This window comes from Panthera leo, chromosome B3 (genome assembly GCF_018350215.1).
Source record: "Panthera leo isolate Ple1 chromosome B3, P.leo_Ple1_pat1.1, whole genome shotgun sequence".
NCBI lineage: Eukaryota > Metazoa > Chordata > Mammalia > Carnivora > Felidae > Panthera > Panthera leo.
Genome location: NC_056684.1, coordinates 34,971,186 through 34,978,928, shown reverse-complemented (window position 1 = coordinate 34,978,928; position 7,743 = coordinate 34,971,186).

Sequence of the window (7,743 nt, the reverse complement as noted above, 5' to 3'; positions counted from 1 at the left end):
CTCTCCGTAGCAGCTTGATTGTGCCCTGTATTTTTCCTCTCCTGATTAATGCACACAAGCTCTTGATCTCAAGGTTGTGAGTTCAAGCCCCTTGCTGGGTGTGGAGATTACTTAAAGTCTCTAAGAGAAAACGAGAGAAGAGAAGAGAAGGGAAGGGAAGGGAAGGGAAGGGAAGGGAAAAGAGAAGAGAAGAGAAGAGAAGAGAAGAGAAGAGAAGAGAAGAGAGAGAAGAAAAAAGAAAAGAAAATGCAACCTGAAATCCATAATTCAGAGAAAACAGTAAGAGCATGATTGGCCCAAATGCCAAGACAAACCAGCAATCACTCCAGGAATAGACCCTCATAAAACTTTTATGCTGAGAAGTACTTTTGTAATCATCAAAGCATCTCTTTTTCCATTCAGGTCTAGATACTGGAGTTATTTATCCAAGGTCACACCAATAATCAGGAGTGTACCAGGAGCCAGAACCAAATCTTGCTTACACCTGTACATTTCACAAAACTGTATACGTTTTCATCATGAAGTATGTTCCGGGAGGGCCCATAGATACTATTTAATGTGATCATATCACCATAGACCTAGTGTCCAGTAAGACGAAGAGCCTTTCTACAGAAAAGCAAGTCCAACTTCTAACTGAGCCCACTCATCTTTAAAAGATACCCCTCACTTGATCTACAGTTAATTTCTCTCCCCGAGAGGTGAACCTCTTCTCCTACCCAGTGCCATTTTGGAAGGATCACAGCAAGCTTCGCACTTTGGAGATTTTACAGTGCTAGTTTTTCCAACACGGGCTCTGGCCTTTCCTGCTGACCATCATGGCCACGGCATAAATTGGGCCAGCCAAGCTCTTGAATATACCCAGATCCCGACGCAGAAGAGAAAGGACTGATTTGGATCGGTATTTTCAATGTAACACAAAATGACAGAAAGTCCCTTTGATTCACCTGGGTCCTACAGGCACTGTCTTCTGGATTAGAGATGTAGCTCGGGGGGGTGGGGGGACAGAAAACCCTAACAGACTAATTTTTCTTTGGCCTTTAGAGAGCTCAGAGCTGATTTCGTGGGTTATGAGCTTTATCTTAACCCTCAACTTCCTAACATAATTACTTCTACTTTGTCATATATGTTTCTGTAAGTCATTGCTTATTTTTCTCAAGAACAAAATTATTTTTACGATCTTTACGCTGTAAAATCATTTGAGAGTCACCAAAAGTTTTAAAGATATTACAGAGAGGTTCTGCTCACCATTTACCTAGTTTCCTCTGGTGGTTACACTTTACAGAAATACAGTAAAGTATCAAAACCAGGAACTTGATGTTGGTACAATGTGTGTATATAGTTCCTGGTCATGTTATCATGTGTGTAGATCCGTGTAACTATGCAACTCCCAATGCAGTCAAGACTCAGAACATTCCATCACCACAGAGACCTCCTTTGTGCTATTTATTCCTTTATAGCCACCCTCCCCACGACTAACCCCCTCTGGTAACCGCTAATCTGCTCTCCATCGCTGTAACTTCGTCATTCTGCAAATGTTACATAAACGGGTTCATGCAGTGTGTGAAAGTAAATATATTTTTGAAGTATATTTATTTGTTCACTCATCTCTTTTTCTCTAAGTCATTTTCATTGGCTATTTTGTTCATATGTTCACTTATTCAAGTGGAAGATTCTGGGCTGGGATAGTCACTGCTGGAGAGATGCAAAGTTTTCTAAGTTGCCCAGTAGTTGATAATTTGGTTTAGGAGATAAAAAAACCAGTAGAACCGATTTGGGACTTCTGCCTTCCATAGCTTTGAAAGAATACATTTCTGTTGTTTTATGCCACTGTGTTTATAGTAATTTCTTATAGCAGCCATAGTTAACTGATATATTCCTCATCCACTAGCCTTGTGCCTTTCTGTACATGACAAGGACTCAGGAAATGTTTTATGAATATCTTTGAGTTCAGAATAAAAGGAAAGACTCTTCCAAAAGGAAATTCCTGGAAGCCTTCATGGAAGTAGGATTTGGGTTGTTCCTTGAAGAGTTAGGTGGGCTATAATAGGAAGAAATGGAGTAGATTATTTCCAGCGGTGGGATAAAATGCACAGAGCAAGGAGGCAGGTAAGCCTAGGACTATGAGAGCAATGACCTTGGCCCAGTTTGCCTGGGATCCAAGGGTGCAGATGCCCTGGCTCCCTCATTTATCAGCCCATGTGTGGGTTTTCATTGGTTTTCCTCCAATACAGTCAAGTCTACCGATGTGGGGAACATTCACGGATTAAAGACCTGAGCGTAAGCAGTGGTATTCTGTGGTGTGCCATAGAAATTCAAGTGGGTCCTCTTGATAGCTGCAAGGAAGCTATTTAGAACCTAGTAGGATAGAAAGAAACTTTTCCCTCCCCTGGGAAATGGCTGTGTAAATTACTGACCAACTGTTTGGGATTGTTTACTTAGCATTCTGTAATAGCACTAACTCACAGAGTCCATTCATCAGCTTAGTGTGGATGTGGTAATTCACATAGCAAATTGGTAAACTTGTCATCTGTCTCCAAGGACCTATACTCACTTCACTGCCAGCATCTGAAAAGAAAATATAGCCAATTCTAGTTTATCCAGTATTCTGCTCAGACTCTGTTAATGAGCACATTAGTGTATCTACAGCATAATGATAATTAGTGTTTGTGGTGTTGGTGATGATCCTGAGATACTATAAGGTCTTGACAAGCCTTGTGAGTTCTCAAAGTCAAAATCAAATGACTTCAATCCAATTGCTTATTTACAAGAATCCTGCATTAACCAGAACATCCCATTCCCTGTCCACATGAAAGAACAGTGTTTTCCATAATGGCAATCCCCAATTGATAGGTACCCCCAAATCCTTGCCTATTTACCCAGGATGGTTTTAGTTTGTTTGTTTGTTTGGTTGGTTGGTTGGTTGGTTGGTTTTGTTTACCCAAGAGCAACTGCAGAGAGATTTGGAACTTGACAGAACCTATAGATATTGAAGCGGAGGGAAGAGATAGGTAGACGAACGAAATAGAACGAAGAGTCAAGAACCAGCCCCAGATAGGAATTTGGCACCTTCCCACGGTGCCATTAGAAATCAACCAGAGAAAACACAAATTACTGAATTAAAGATAAAAGATAATTGAATTAATCAAACTGGAGAGCAACATAAACAATAATTAAACAGAATCTGTACCTCACGCGACACCAGAAAACAAACTCCAAGTGGATTATTTGTTTAATGTAAACCGTAATACCATAAAAGTACTAGATAAAATGTAGGCCCGCATGTTGGACAAGGATGTTGAAGGTATGACACTAATGCTACAAACCACAAAAGACAGCCAAATTTGACTGTATATGAAATTTCAACTTCTAAATGAGAGGAAATAAATTGAATACAGTTTGCTTTGGAAATAGGGGGAAATTTTTATATCAGCCTAGGTTCTTAATGGCAAGAAACAGAAACCAATCTTGGCTGTTTTCAGCAAATAGGGGATTTATTATTTATTACGAATGTACTAGGTAGCTCACTGAATTATAGAGAAGGCGGGAGACCAGGCTTGGGCCCAAGCAGACAGAAAAAGCTTCCAAATCATGCTCCAAAGTCTGTCTGGGAGAAAACAGCAGCTGTCCCACCAATGGATGCTAATCTCTGGGCCACCTCCATCTCTGCACCAGGAACTTGATCTTGGTGCAAACCAATCTGTCCCTGCTACTAGAAAGTGATCAGTATCACCTCTGCCTCTTATGGTCTCCTAGTGCCCCAGTCAAAGTCGAGGACACAGTTGGCAAAATGACCTGGCCTGGGTCATGTACCTCCATCCCAAGATGTCAGGTAAAAGCAAATATCTGACATTTTTAGTCTCTCTATCTCATTAAGGCGCAAAAGACAGACAATCGCCTAAACACAGAAAGATGGTTCATGTGATGGGTGATCAGGAGGACAGTGGCTGTCCACTGCTTAATACACTTTACAGAAGAGATTTTCATCAAAAATCTCGAGGGAGGGAGGAATCTGTGAAAAGCAGTAATAGAGTAATAGTTTAGAGGGAGTTGTGACGACAGGGCTAGCATAATTCAAGCAAGGCTGACGTCTCCTCCGCTTGCTGCAAGTTATTTTCCTCTCCCTTTAAAATGTGATTTCCCCTTAAGTTTACTATTCCCCCCCCCCCAAAAAAAAGTTCTCGGATTAATACATTATTGGGAGTTCAGCATGTCTTTTTAAGTAAAAATTCATTTATAATAGTTACCACATTATCAACAAGGTACAACTGGTGTGAGCTAATTTGGTCGTACTGGCTTTTGATACCTGCCCCAAAGTGCGGCCCCGTTTCCTACTTTGGAATGGAGGGGAGGAAGATCAAGGGAAACAGAAGCACGTGGCTGGCCCAGATAAGGGGGTGCCAAAGGGGGGTTTAGGGTCTGGTGAGAGCATAGGCGCCTGAAGGGACATAGGTAACGAATGCAGAGCAGAAAGGAAGGTGCAAAATCCCAGAGACAAACCTCTACTCGAGAATAATTTGGCTTGAAACATCTGTGGATCAAGAGGAGAGGGGTGAAAAAATTATTCATCCTCATGGACTCAAATGGCCCCCACACGTGGGCAGTTATTACCGATCCAGCTATCTCGTGGGCTACAAGTTATTGCAAAATAGAAAGGTTGTCCCAAACCAGCTTCAGTTTCTTACCGTCAAGTCCGACGGAAGCGCTTCGGAAGATGCACCATTCATTCCACCGTGCACGCCCCCAGGGGACTGCATACCCCGGTTTGAGTTGTGCACCACCAGATGTGCTGGACCCATGGGGGGAAGGCTGGCTGGCTTCAGAACCAGGAATACCTGTGCTGTCCGTGATGGGTGCCGTGCCTCACGGACGGGATGCTTGGTCCTTGCACCGGCTGCTAGGAAGCTGAGTCGTGTCGAGGCCAGCTCCAGAAAAGCAAGCCGTGGATTATGGTGTTTATGAAATGTTTTCTGGATCCCAAGCTGCTGCTTCTTTTTCCTACCCTTTCACTATTTACCATCCCCCTTCTCCTCTCCCACATTAAGGAAAACATTGCAAGCCACCTTAATTTCCTTTTTGTAACGCGGCAGGGCAGAAATAATAAATATGCATACTGACATTTGCTTGGGAACCCAGAATGTAAATTCAAGGCACCAGCTCTTTATTCTGGTTAGACATCAGATCACAATTAAATCTTCCTCAAATTCTCTGTCGTCCTGGTAACTGCTCTCTACTTAGAACATGAGGGCGAAATTACCCAAAAGGGTCTGGAAGGGTGTAGCAAGAGCTTATTAAGGAATTCTGATGTTGAGAACCACACAACAAGCTGTGCCAGCAGGGTAGCGTGGAGTTGGAGAGAGGCCCTCCTTCAGGTTATCGCAATTGCTGTGATGTATTTGGGCTTTGCCGCCGTTAAGCAGTTATGTACATTATAATAACAAGATTGGCTATGGCACACCAAAAATATTGACAATGAATAGTATTTTGGATAATCACAGATTGCAAATCCTCTTAAACGCATTCAACTCTAACAGATATATTTAGACTTAGATGAACAGTAGCTGGAGGAATTTCTTCAAGTGTCAATTGGTGTGAATGAATAAAGATGGCTTTCGAGGAGCCATATTGCTTGGGGATTAAGGCCAACTGGAACAATTCACTTAAAAAAAAAAAAAAAAAAAAAAAAGCCTCCAAGCTCAAGAGAGCAGCTTCCCCTTTATTCAATTGCGGCGCACAGACTTCAGTCCTTAAGACTGGTGTTGGCAGCCCAGCCCTGCCGTGTCGGTTCAGCTCTCTCCGTTTGTCTAAAGAAGAGTTTTTAATTGTGCATCAACGGGAACTTGCAAATCCTGTGAGACAATGTTTGTAGCGGCGACGAGGAAAACAAAATTTAAGTAGCAGTCATTTTTATTTTGGCTTAACAGATTTGAGCAGGAAGACTCTGAATATGAATCGGCTTCATTTTTAAATCCTGAAGACAATTTCTGAAGCAGCCCAGAAGGTGCCACTTTAGTCTTGAGGCAATTAAAAAAAGCCTAGAATAGCAAGAAAGAAAATCACACAGTTTGTTTGGACATTGCAGGGGGAGAAAGTTACAAATTCTATTAACTCCAGTCCTTCATCCCCCCGCCCGCCTGTTTGCTTTTGTGACCCGACGTAAGACCCTTCCTGGTTTTCAGAGGTGGGGATGGGACAGGAGGCATGGTGCGAATCGTAAGAAAAGTTTTTAATATTTAAGATATTGCTTGTCACGTTTTAACTGCAATGATGTGAAGTGTGTGACGAGCTTTGAGAAAAAGGGTGGCACAGACTTTCCCCCCATAGGTGAGTGAGTCTGTGAGTGAGTCTTCTCAAGAGTTGATTCCTTCTTTGATAATTTGGGCATCACTAAAAAAAAAAAAAAAAAAAAAAAAAAAAGTAAATACTTATTAGAACTAACTTCTCCTCTCTAGGTCTTTTTTTTTTTTTTTTTTTTTTTTTTCTTTCCTGGTCCTTAATAAGGACCCCTGGAAAAGGCATTTTCAAACTTAAATTCTTTATGATACCGAATGACTGGGAAACCATTAGAAATTTCTGGAAGTGGCATATCAACAGAGGGTCCCTGGCCACTTGGATTTCTGCAGGGACCACCTTTAGAGTGGCCTTCACTATATTCTTGTAGCCTGTACGCTACTCAGTGATGAACAGAACTAATTATTCTAACACCAGACCGTATCTGTATAGCAGCTGTTCGCAAGGTGGAAAAATCACAGTTTTTTCATGGCTTCTTTTCTTTTAAAACGTAGGCCCTTTTCCCATCCTTGATGCGTTCTGTATATATGAAATAACTACTCTTCGCAGCAGGATCTGGACTCAGAGGCCTCAAAACCCAATAGACGAGTCCTGTAGTTTAATGGTCCTTAAATGCTCGACATCTTTTTCACTTAATGTAAAATCCATCTGATCTAATAGCCGTGACTGAATTATAGATATATAATTTTTTTTCTATTAAATGTTAATCTTCTGACTTGGCAGAGCAATAGAAGCTCTAAATTATTAAGAAGGCAATAACCTCTCTAAACTCTTTCCTGAATTCAGAATATTCCCAGGACTGCTATCTTGAGAAATAAATTGCAAAGCTGTTTAAAATATAAAAATCAGGCCCATTCAGTGTAACAATTTGATGCCAAATACCAATTATAATGGGCATTATTTTTATGGCTGTCTCTTCCAGTATTTCACAGAGAGTACACACACACACACACACACACACACACACACACACACAACTGGGGGAGCGACCCTCACAAGCCTTGGCTCTTTTTCATTTACATATGACATTTTTGTAACCTTCCCTTTTTGGTTGAATTCATTCATCATCGATGTTTGTTCACACAGGCATAAATAATGAAAATGCCCTCTGATGCCTAAGTGATGCCACATGGCCAACTATGCTAACCACGAGTGCTCTCAGTGCCCAGGGATCTTCCCGGGAACGCCACCTCTGTTGCAGTTTTTCGGTTTTTTGTTTTTAATCTCTACAGTCATGACTCTTATGAGGCAAAGGCCCCTACGTGGAGGTAAGAATCAGGCCGTGCTAAGAAGCAGGTCAGGACTTCCCCAGAGAGGTCCGGGCCAGGCGGTCTTGGTTCAAGTAGCCAAGCCCTGGACACGAGAGAGAATTTCCAACAACGAAGTCTCAGATGCAGTTTAGCTGGGGGTATCACTGAAGGCAATGGGCGCTGAGATGCCCATTTTCCATTCCGT